The 12,767-nt window shown below is 37.4% G+C and overlaps 1 long non-coding RNA gene across 4 annotated transcripts in view; it reads left to right on the forward strand.

Moving 5' to 3' along the window:
• LOC148425867 (uncharacterized) overlaps positions 1-12,767 on the forward strand; it is a 26,668-nt gene continuing 13,901 nt past the window's right edge. For 2 of the 4 annotated variants that reach the window (XR_015865207.1, XR_015865204.1), the window contains exons 1-2: positions 1-59; positions 8,978-9,078. This is a non-coding gene — a long non-coding RNA (uncharacterized LOC148425867). Of the gene's footprint in view, positions 60-8,499; positions 8,662-8,977; positions 9,079-12,767 lie in introns of those variants that run through there. The other 2 variants (XR_015865206.1, XR_015865203.1) reach the window with 1 other exon arrangement.

Below are 12,767 nucleotides of genomic sequence, written 5' to 3' on the forward strand. Positions count from 1 at the left end.
GCGTCATCGCGCTATTCTTTTTCCCACGGAAGACTCTTCGGATACTGGTGACCTCAGAGGTAAAGTTCTTTCGAATTGGACAGAATTTGCGACATTTCTGCCGCCTAACGACTTGGCATTGCTTGTACATGTATTTGAAACCGCACTATGTGGTTTCATATAGGTGAGACATTTTATAAATAAACGGCGACGAGGGGAGATCGATGCGGCTTTAAATTAGCCGTTTACATGTAGACGACATGGCGTGGTTGTTACTTAAGTAAAGTTGGCAAGATATTGGCAGATTCGGACTTTCGCGATCAATACCTCTCTGACAAAACGTCGTCGAAACACCAAAGTCGCCTTTATGCCTCCCCCGTAACACGGACTACCAGCTACAATGTCAAAAAAAGACATTTGTAAAATATTTAAACCGTTTCTTTCGGTGAAAAGACGAAATTGATCTCTATGAGCAGCAGAGGCTGGGCGAGTGCGCAAGGGACCGTCTGCAAATTACTAGATGAAGAGGGGAAAAAAAAAAACCAATAACGCCACAATTCGTGATTATGAATTCAACGAACACATCAAATACATTAACATAATCATATTGGGACAGTGCTTTTGGATAAAAAAAAAAGCGTTTGTTTAATTTTGGACAAGTTTTGTTCTTAAAAATCATTAATAAACTGAATATTCATCTATAGCTCCAATATTGTTTAATATAAGGAGTCCAAAATCACTGGGCACATTCATGACATTTTCATGATCACACTACAACACTCGTTTTTTAAATAAATTATTTTGATACATTTTGGGGATATATTTTAAATGCTTGTTAATCGTTTATATCCTCAAAATGAATCACTGGCTCCCCTTTTTGAGTTGGGGCAAACACTCCTAAATCACTACAACTATCAATGAAGTACTCCCAATTATGCTACAACTGCTGGTTTTCTAATAAATTTCTTTGCCTAATTTTAAGGATTTTTTTAAATGCATATTGACCATAATTTACCAATATACTGATCAATAGCTCTGCTGTTGGTTGAGTTAGGGACTCCAAAATCACCACACACGTCAGTGACACCCTTATGCTACATTCTTTGGTTTTCAAATAAATCCCTCTGCCAAATTTTAAGGGTTTTTTTATGATTACTGATCAATATTTACCAATATATTGATCAATAGCTCTGAGTTTGGTTGGGTTAGGGACCCCAAAATTACCACACACATCAATGATATCCCTCTCCTTATGCTACTTCCTCTGTTTTTCAAATAAATACCTCTGCCTAATTTTAAGGATTTTTTTTTATGATTATTGATCAATAATTACCCATATATTGATCAATAGCTCTGCCGTTGGTTGAGTTAGAGACTCCAAAATCCCCAAACACATCAGTGACATTCCTCCCTTCATGCTATATTCCCTGGTTTTCAAATAAAACCCTCTGCCTAATTTTAAGGATTTTTTTATGTTTATTGATCAATATTTATCAATATATTGATCAATAGCTCTGCTGTTGGTTGGGTTAGGGACTCCAAAATAAACAAACACATCAGTGGCATCCCTACCTTTAGGCTACATTCTCTGATTTTCAAATAAATCCCTCTGCCAAATTTTAAGGATTTTTTTATTATTATTGATTAATATTTACCCATATATTGATCAATAGTTCGACTGTTGGTTGGGATAGGGACTCCAAAATCACCACACACATCAGTGACATCCCTCCCATTATGCTACATTGTCTGGTTTTCAAATTAATCCCTTTGCCTAATTTTAAGGATTTTTTTTAATGATTATTGATCAATATTTACCCATATATTGATCAATAGCTCTGCTGTTGGTTGGGTTAGAGACTCCAAAATCACCACACACATCAGTGGCATCCCTACCCTTAGGCTACATTCTCTGGTTTTCAAATAAATCCCTCTGCCTATATTTAAGGAATTTTTTATGTTTATTGATCAATATTTACCCATATATTGATCAATAGCTCTGCTGTTGATTGGGTTAGGGACTCCAAAATCACCACACACGTCAGTGACATCCCTTCCCTTATGCTACATTCTTTGGTTTTCAAATAATTCCCTCTGCCTAATTTTAAGGATTTTTTTTTATGGTTATTGATCAATATTTACCCAATATTTGCTCTGCTGTTGGTTGAGTTAGAGACACCAAAATCCCCAAACACATCAGTGACATTCCTCCCTTCATGCTACATTCTTTGGTTTTCAAATAAATTCCTCTGCCTATTTTTAAGGATTTTTTTTATTATTATTGAGCAATATTTACACATATATTGAAAATAGCTTTGCTGTTGGTTGGGTTAGGGACTCCAAAATCACCACACACATCACTGGCATCGTTACCCTTAGGCTACGTTCTCTGGTTTTCAAATAATTCCCTTTGCCTAATTTTAAGGATTTTTTTACGATTATTGATCAATATTTGCACATATATTGATCAATAGCTCTGAGTTTGGTTGGGTTAGGGACTCCAAAATCAACACACAAATCGGTGACATCCCTCCCCTTATGCTACATCCTCTGGTTTTCAGATTAATCCCTTTGCCTAATTTTAAGGATTTTTTTATGATTATTGATCAATAAATACCCATATATTGATCAATAGCTCTGCTGTTGGTTGGGATAAAGATTCCAAAATCTTCACACAATTTGGTGACATCCCTCCCCTTATGCTACATTCTCTGGTTTTCAAATAAATCCCTCTGCCTAATTTTAAGGATTTTTTATGATTATTGATCAATAATTACCCATATGTTGATCAATAGCTCTGCTGTTGGTTGAGTTAGAGACTCCAAAATCCCTAAACACATCAGTGACATTGCTCCCTTAATGCTACATTCTTTGGTTTTCAAATAAATCCCTATGCCTATTTTTAAGGATTTTGGGGTCCCTTACCCAACCAAACTCAGGGCTATTGATCAATATATGGGTAAATATTGATCAATAATCATAAAAAAAAATCCTTAAAATTAGGCAGAGGGACTGATTTGAAAACCAGAGAATGTAGCCTAAGGGTAGGGATGCCACTGATGTGTGTGGTGATTTTGGAGTCTCTAACCCAACCAACAGCAGAGCTATTGATCAATCTATGGGTAAATATTGATCAATAATCATAAAAAAAGTCCTTAAAAATTGACAAAGGATTTTATTTGAAAACCAGAGAAAGTAGCATGAAGAAATGGACGTCACTGATGTGTGTGGTGATTTTGGAGTCTTTAACCCAACAAACAACCGAGCTATTGATCAATATATGTGTAAATATTGATCAATAATAATAAAAAAATCTTTAAAAATAGGCAGAGAAATTTATTTGAAAACCAAAGAATATAGCATGAAGGGAGGAATGTCACTGATGTGTTTGGGGATTTTGGAGTCTCTAACTCAACCAACAGCAGAGCTATTGATCAATATATATGGGTAAATATTGATCAATAAACATAAAAAATTCCTTAAATATAGGCAGAGGGATTTATTTGAAAACCAGAGAATGTAGCCTAAGAGTAGGAATGCCACTGATGTGTGTGGTGATTTTGGAGTCCCTAACCCAACCAACAGCAGAGCTATTGATCAATATATGGGTAATTATTGATCAATAATCATAAAAAAAATCCTTAAAATTAGGCAGAGGGATTTTTTTGAAAACCAGAAGATGTAGCATAAGGAGAGGGATGTCATTGATGTGTGTGGTGATTTTGGGGTCCCTAACCCAACCAAACTCAGAGCTATTGATCAATATATTGGTAAATATTGATCAGTAATCATAAAAAAATCCTTAAAATTTGGCAGAGGGATTTATTTGAAAACCAAAGAATGTAGCGTAAGGGAAGGGGTGTCACTGTTGTGTGTGGTGATTTAGGAGTCTCTAACTCAACCAACAGCAGAGCTATTGATCAATATATTGGTAAATTATGGTCAATATGCATTTAAAAAAATCCTTAAAATTAGGCAGAGGAATTTATTAGAAAACCAGCAGTTGTAGCATAATTGGGAGTACTTCATTGATGGTTGTAGTGATTTAGGAGTGTTTGCCCCAACTCAAAAAGGGGAGCCAGTGATTCATTTTGAGGATATAAACGATTAACAAACATTTCAAATAAATCCCCAAAATTTATCAAAATAATTTACTTAAAAAACGAGTTTTGTAGTGTGATCATGAAAATGTCATGAATGTGCCCAGTGATTTTGGACTCCTTATAATAAACAATATTGGAGCTATAGATGAATATTCAGTTTATTAATGATTTTTAAGTACAAAAATTGTCCAAAATTAAACAAACGCTTTTTTTTTATCCAAAAGCACTGTCCCAATATTATCATGTCAATGTCTTTGATGTGTTCGTTGAATTCATAATCACGAATTGTGGCGTTATTGTTTTTTTTTTCCCCCTCTTCATCTAGTAACTTGCAGACGGTCCCTTGCGCACTCCCCAGCCTACTTAAGTAAAGTTGGCAAGATATTGGCAGATTCGGACTTTCGCGATCAATACCTCTCAGAAAAAACGTCGTCGAAACACCAAAGTCGCCTTTATACCTCCTTCATAACACGGACTACCGGCTACAATGTCAAAAAAAGACATTTGTAAAATATTTAAACCGTTTCTTTCGGTGAAAAGACGCAATTGATCTCTATGAGCAGCAGAGGCTGGGTGAGCGCGCAAGAGACCGTCTGCAAATTACTAGATGAGGAGGGGGAAAAAACAATAACGCCACAATTTGTGATTATGAATTCAACGAACACATCAAAGACATTAACATAATCATATTGGGACAGTGCTTTTGGATTAAAAAAAAGCGTTTGTTTAATTTTGGACAATGTTTGTACTTAAAAATCATTAATAAACTGAATATTCATCTATAGCTCCAATATGGTTTAATATAAGAAGTCCAAAATCACTGGGCACATTCATGACATTTTCATGATCACACTAGAACACTCGTTTTTTAAATAAATTATTTTGATAAATTTTGGGGATTTATTTTAAATGCTTGTTAATCATTTATACCCTCAAATGAATCAGTGGCTCCCCTTTTTGAGTTGGGGTAAACCCTCCTAAATCACTACACCATCAACGAAGTACTCCCAATTATCCAACAACTGCTGGTTTTCTAATAAATTCCTTTGCCTAATTTTAAGAATTTTTTTAAATGCATATTGACCATAATTTACCAATATATTGATCAATAGCTCTGCTGTTGGTTGAGTTAGAGACTCCAAAATCACCACACAAATCAGTGACATCCCTCCCCTTATGCTACATCCTCTGGTTTTAAAAAAAAACCCTCTGCCTAATTTTAAGGATTTTATTTATGATTATTGATCAATATTTAACCATATATTGATCAATAGCTCTGCTGTTGGTTGTGTTAGGGACTCCAAAATCACCACACACATCAGTGGCATCCCTCCCCTTAGGCTACATTTACTGATTTTGAAATAAAGCCCTCTTCCTATTTTTAAGAATTTTTTTAAGTTTATTGATCAATATGTATCAATATATTGATCAATAGCTCTGCTGTTGGTTGGGTTAGGGACTCCAAAATCACCACACACGTCAGTGACACCCTTATGCTACATTCTTTGGTTTTCAAATAAATCCCTCTGCCAAATTTTAAGGGTTTTTTTATGATTACTGATCAATATTTACCAATATATTGATCAATAGCTCTGCTGTTGGTTGTGTTAGGGACTACAAAATCACCAAACACATTGGTGGTATCCCACCCCTTATGCTACATTCCCTGGTTTTCAGATTAATCTCTTTGCCTAATTTTAAGATTTTATTTACTATTATTGATCAATATTTACAAATATATTGATCAATCATCAGTGGCATCCCTCCATTTAGGCTATATTTACTGATTTTGAAATAAATCCCTCTGCCTAATTTTAAGGATTTTTTTATGGTTATTGATCAATATTTACCCATATATTGATCAATAGCTCTGTTGTTGATTGGGTTAGGGACTCCAAACTCACCTAACACATTAGTGACATCACTCCTCTTATGCTACATCCTCTGGTTTTCAAATAAATCCCTTTGCCTAATTTTAAGGAATATTTTATCATTATTGATCAATATTTACCCATATATTGATCAATAGCTCTGCTGTTGGTTGGGTTAGGGACTCCAAAATCACCAAACACATTGGTGGTATCCCACCCCTTATGCTACATTCCCTGGTTTTCAGATTAATCTCTTTGATCTATTGATCAGTATATGTGTAAATATTGCTCAATAATAATAATAAAAAATCCTTAAAAATAGGCAGAGGGATTTATTTGAAAACCAAAGAATGTAGCATGAAGGGAGAAATGTCACTGATGTGTTTGGGGAATTTGGAGTCTCTAACTCAAATAACAGCATCAATATATTGATCAATAATCATAAAAAAATCCTTAAAATTTGGCAGAGGGAAGTATTCTAAAACCAGAGAATGTAGCCTAATGGGAGGGATGCCACTGATGTGTGTGGTGATTTTGTAGTCCCTAACCCAACCAACAGCCGAGCTATTGATCAATATATGTGTAAATATTGATTAATAATGATAAAATATTCTTTAAAAATAGGCAGAGGGAATTATTTGAAAACCAGAGAATGTAGCATAAGGGTAGGGATGCCACTGATGTGTGTGTTGATTTTGGAGTCTCTAACCCAACCAACAGCAGAGCTATTGATCAATATATGGGTAAATATTAATCAATAATATAAAAAAAATCCTTAAAATTTGGCAAAGAGATTTATTTGAAAACCAGAGAATGTAGCCTAAGGGGAGGTTTGCCACTGTTGTGTGCCGTGATTTTGGAGTCTAACCCAACCAACAGCAGAGCTATTGATCAATATATGGGTAAATATTGATCAATAAACATAAAAAATCCTTAAAATTAGGCAGAGGGATTTATTTGAAAACTAGAGAATGTAGCATCAGGGTAGGGATGTCGCTAATGTGCTTGGTGAGTTTGGAGTCCCTAACCCAATCAACAGCAGAGCTATTGATCAATATATGGGTCAATATTGATCAATAATCATAAAAAAATCCTTAAAACTTGGAAAAGAGATTTATTTGAAAACCAGAGGATGTAGCATAAGGGGAAGGTTGTCACCGATTTGTGTGGTGTTTTCGGCATCTCTAACCCAACCAACAGCAGAGCTATTGATCAATATATGGGTAATTATTGATCAATAATCATAAAAAAATCCTTAAAATTAGGCAGAGGGATTTATTTGTAAACCAGAGGATGTAGCATAAGGGGAGGGATGTCACTGATGTGTGGGGTGACTTTGGAGTCCCTAACCCAATCAACAGCAGAGCTATTGATCAATATATGGGTAAATATTGATCAATAATGACAAAATATTCCTTAAAATTAGGCAAAGAGATTTATTTGAAAACCAGAGAATGTAGCCTAAGGGTAAAGATGCCACTGATGTGTGTGGTGATTTTGGAGTCCCTAACCCAACCAACAGCAGAGCTATTGATCACTATATTGATACATATTGATCAATAAACTTAAAAAAATTCTTAAAAATAGGAAGAGGGCTTTATTTCAAAATCAGTAAATGTAGCCTAAGGGGAGGGATGCCACGGATGTGTGTGGTGATTTTGTAGTCCCTAACACAACCAACAGCAGAGCTATTGATCAATATATGGTTAAATATTGATTAATAATCATAAATAAAATCCTTAAAATTAGGCAGAGGGATTTTTTTGAAAACCAGAGGATGTAGCATAAGGGGAGGGATGTCACTGATGTGTGGGGTGACTTTGGAGTCTTTAACCCAACCAAACTCAGAGCTATTGATCAATATATTGGTAAATATTGATCAGTAATCATAAAAAAATCCTTAAAATTTTGCAGAGGGATTTATTTGAAAACCAAAGAATGTAGCATAAGGCGAGGGGTGTCACTGTTGTCTGTGGTGATTTTGGAGTCCCTAACTCAACCAACAGCAGAGCTATTAATCAATATATTGGTAAATTATGGTCAATATGCATTTAAAAAATCCTTAAAATTAGGCAAAGGAATTTATTAGAAAACCAGCAGTTGTTGCATAATTGGGAGTACTTCATTGATGGTTGTAGTGATTTAGGAGGGTTTACCCCAACTCAAAAAGGGGAGCCACTGATTCTTTTTGAGGGTATAAATGATTAACAAGCATTTAAAATAAATCCCCAAAATTTATCAAAATAATTTATTTAAAAACGAGTGTTGTAGTGCGATCATGAAAATGTCATGAATGCCCAGTGATTTTGGACTCCTTATATTAAACAATATTGGAGCTATAGATGAATATACAGTTTATTAATGATTTTTAAGTACAAAAATTATCCAAAATTAAACAAACGCTTTTTTTTATTCAAAAGCACTGTCCCAATATGATTATGTTAATGTCTTTGATTTGTTCGTTGAATTTATAATCACAAATTGTGGCGTTATTGTTTTTTTCCCCCCTCCTCATCTAGTAATTTGCAGACGGTCCCTTGCGCGCTCGCCCAGCCTCTGCTGCTCATAGAGATCAATTGCGTCTTTTCACCGAAAGAAACGGTTTAAATATTTTACAAATGTCTTTTTTTGACATTGTAGCTGGTAGTCTGTGTTACGAAGGAGGCATAAAGGCGACTTTGGTGTTTCGACGACGTTTTATCTGAGAGGTATTGATCGCGAAAGTCCGAATCTGCCAATATCTTGCCAACTTTACCTAAGTTGTAAAACAAGTAGTCCCACCACTGAAGCGAGAGAGCGTAATGAAAACGTTTGATGCAAAATTAAATGTTGCTTCATTATCTTATTAAGGGTGATCTACTGTATAGGTGTGAATTCTCAAGCCCCTGTGTGCCCCTTGATGTTATTAATATAGGCTTATTAAGTAGTAATAAATATGTGGTCACTGAAGGCGAGGGTTTGGATGAAGAGCCGTCACCAGTTTTGAGGCCGTTGCCAATTTAACTTTTTCCTACTTTTTTCTAGATGAGTTGCTACCAACTTCAAAGTTAATTTGCCGCTATCCGCCTCAAAGGGCGGAACTACTTGAAAAAAAGCTCACTTCTCACGGACTACGAGAGAGTAAGGTAGGCAACTTGGCTATTCACTCTTAAATTCAAATTGAGTTACATTTCCCCCAAATATTGTTCAGAATTTTTCTGTATTCCCTAGTAAATGTACTGCTGTGAAATAGACGCCTTAATTACTGCGAATTATATTTGGCGACTGGCCGACTGAAAATGTAATAAAGTGACACAAAATTTGAATATATTTCATATAGGAAGAATGGTTATACAATTCAAAATGTGTAGTGTTAGCTCTAATATCCGTAACATTGTGTTATGTTCCGTAAAAGCCGTAAGAATTCGATGGGAAACCGTGGAGGTGGGGGTGGGGGGTCGTCTCGACTATCAGGGGTGGGAAAAGAAAAAAAAGTTCAGTCAGAGGAAAAATGACGGAGAATTGTAACATGTATTTGGTGAAAAAAAAGAAAAATAGTCAATAAATCATTTGAAATGCTCATTTATTTAATTTTCACCGAACATATATTTTTCACATTTAAGATATTTCGTAGCCTGGGTTTTCCAGTCTTTTTTTTCACAACGGCTTTCCGCAGGGTGGGGTGGGGTTATGGGAGTGTGTGTGTGTGTGTGTGTGTGTGTGTGTGTGTGTGTGGAGGGGGAGGGTAACTTCTAATCAATTTCATACACCGCTTTTGTCGCCACCCGTCACAATAAATCAGCCCTAAATACTAGAATATGTTGGAGACTTTTATTTTGAAAGCACCCCAAGGGAGTGTTCTCAGCGTGCCTTTACTCACAAGTAATCACACCTCAGTCGTTATACAGTATGCAGGCATTATAGATAACATTTTTTGCTTTATTTTTAACAATAATGGGAGAAGACCTCCTTCCAGGCTCAACAAAAAGATGCAATAGTCGCTGATTTCTAAGTTAACAAGAAGTACAATATCCGCGACGCATAACTTTTGGCAGGGACGCACACTTTCAAATTAATTAGTGCCCCTTGGATGCATTTTTTTTTTAAACCTCAACATATTAATCATTGTGCATCTACTCTTTTATTCAGCAAAACTTGACGACTTGCGGACATTATTCACAACTCCGTCCGCTATTCTTTTTTTTTTTTTTTTTTGATTGTGCGGAAAAAAATGTCAATCGAAAACAAAAAGAACACATGTTTGTTTTTCTTCAAAATAAAATTGGATCAATGGTGTCAAACGGTTCTGGCCCGTTGGGTTTAATCCGGACCGCAAGATGATTTTGTTAAGTATAAAAATTAGCTGAAGATTTTAATAAATAAAAAACTTGAAAAGATTTTATGATTAATTGTTATTTTCATATTGTGGTATTAATCAAATGTTTTATTTAATTAATGAAACATTTAATTAATGCAATATTAACAATCATTAATTTAATGAACGACACTTTTAATTAATTACTGAAACATTTAATTATTTATTGACACTTTTATTTAATTATTGAAGGGTACATTTATTTATTGAATCTTGGCACTTTTGGCCCTCCATACTGAACCGCCAAATGATCAGGGGTGCCCAAATTTTTTCATACCACTGTAGGTATAGCATCTTGGAAGAACGTTCATCTTTACTGCATTTGCACTGTATGCAAAACAAAAATGTGACCAAGTCCCATCTCCCCCACAGCAGTAGACAGCCCTTCTTCCCAGGGAAAAAAAATACAAACATATGCAACAAACCTACATCCAAATGCAACAAAAAAGGAAAATAAACATTATCAAACAGAACACTGTAACAAGACTCCCAGTAAGTTGTCCTCACTGCCTCCCTCTGTTTTTTATGGGAAACCCCTTGTTTGTTCCTGAAACAAGGGGGCCGTCATTTATGGCTAGTGCTACCTATATCGATTGCTTCCCTCTCCCTTTGTCTCGTTAATCTTTTCATTCATCATTTCGTCTGAGCCAGTTGTCACTCATGCTAGTTTTCATTGCAGTGAAATACTTGCAGCTTCTCTTTAAACCCCTGCATCTCCCTACTCAGCTGCTGGCGTGTACTCCGCTCCACTGTCACAATGTGTTCCTCCATAACTGTTCCCTGAGTGGTTTAACCACTTTCGAGGGAGTCACGGGTGCTTGTCAGTTTTTGCTCCATCATCATAGAATACTGTTGAGCGGGCCGGGTAGAGGGTGTGGAATCGCAAATTCTTCTTTCAAGAGCCGTCGTGTTTCGGTGGATTCCTTCCGCATGGCCATAATCCCCCTTGGATAGTCATGGTCGACGGTTATTTTGTTATTATTCCACATCAGCCCATTCATCAGCCATGCCCACCGGAGCACTTTCTCTTTGACCCTAAAAACAAGAACTGGTGGACACCGGTAGTGAGGGATGTCGTCAAACTGAAGGTGTCGCCAAGGCAAAACTCGGATGTGGGAAGCAATTCGGTGATGCCATGGAAACCGAATTCTGGACGGCTTTAAGGAAACTCTGGTCAATCATCCAGCGTCTCAGGAGAGGGAAGCACTGCACCATTAACACGCTTCTGACCTCTACTTGGGACATCCTGAGTCAGTGAGCAGAGTACTTTGAAGACCTCCTCAATTCCACCGACACATCTTCCTCTGAGAAAGTCTGAGGAGTCTTCAAGCTCCAAGGTGGGCTTTCCCTTCTCCGAGGCTGAAGTCACTGAGGTGGTCAAAAAAACTGCTTGGTGGCAAGGCCCCAGGGGTGGATGGAAAGGCTCTGGATGTTGTATGGTTGTCCTGGCTGACATGGCTCTGCAACATCACATGGACATCGGGGACAGCACTCCTAGATCAGCGGACGGGTGGTGGTTCACTTTTTTGAGAAGGGGGATCGGAGGGTGTGATACAATTACAGAGGCATCACACTCCTCAGCCTCTCCGGTAAGGTCTATCCAGGGGTGCTGGAGAGGATGGTCTGTCAGGAAGTCGAACCTCGGATTCAGGAGGAGCAGTGTGGTTTGCTTCCGTGCCGTGGAACAGCGAACCAGCTCTACACCCCCGGCAGGATCTTCGAAGGTGCATGGGTGTTCGCCCATCCAGTCTTCATATGTTTTGTGGACTTGGAGAAGGTGTTCCACAGTGTCCCTCAGGGAACTCTGTGGGTGGTGCTTCGGGAGTAGGTGGAACCGGACACCCTGATACAGGCTGTTCCCTGTATGACCTATGTCAGAGTTTGGTCTGCATTTCCTGTAGCAAGTCGAATTTGTTTCCTGTGAGAGATGGACTCCGCCAAGACTGCCCTTTGTCCCCAATTCTGGTCATTACTTTTATGGACATAATTTTTAGGCACTGCTAAAGCGTTAAGGGTATCCAGTTTGGGAGCTTCAGCATTGTATCTCTGCCCTTTGTGGATGATGTGGTGCTGTTGGCTTCTTCAGGCCGTGACATCCAACTCTCACTGGAGTGTGAAGCGTTTGGGATGAATCAGCACCTTGAAATTTGAGACCATGGTCCTCAGTCAGAAAAGGGTTTAATGTACTCTCCGGGTCAGGGATGAGGTCCTGCCCCAAGTGGAGGAGTTTCTCAGGGTCTTGTTCACAACTGAGGGTAGGATGGAACGGATGATCGGCAGGCAGAACGGTGTGGCATCTGCTGTAATGCCATCTCTGCACTGGTCTGTCATGGTGAAGAAAGTGGTGAGCCGAAAGGCAAAGCTCTCTATTTACTGGTTGATCTACGTTCCTGCCCTCATCTATGGTCACAAGGGTTGTGATCGAAAGCATAATATCCCAGATAAATGTTATTGCTCTCA

Source organism: Hippichthys cyanospilos, chromosome 3 (genome assembly GCF_059441005.1).
Source record: "Hippichthys cyanospilos isolate Australia breed blue-spotted pipefish chromosome 3, RoL_Hcya_1.0, whole genome shotgun sequence".
In the NCBI taxonomy this organism is placed as follows: Eukaryota; Metazoa; Chordata; class Actinopteri; order Syngnathiformes; family Syngnathidae; genus Hippichthys; species Hippichthys cyanospilos.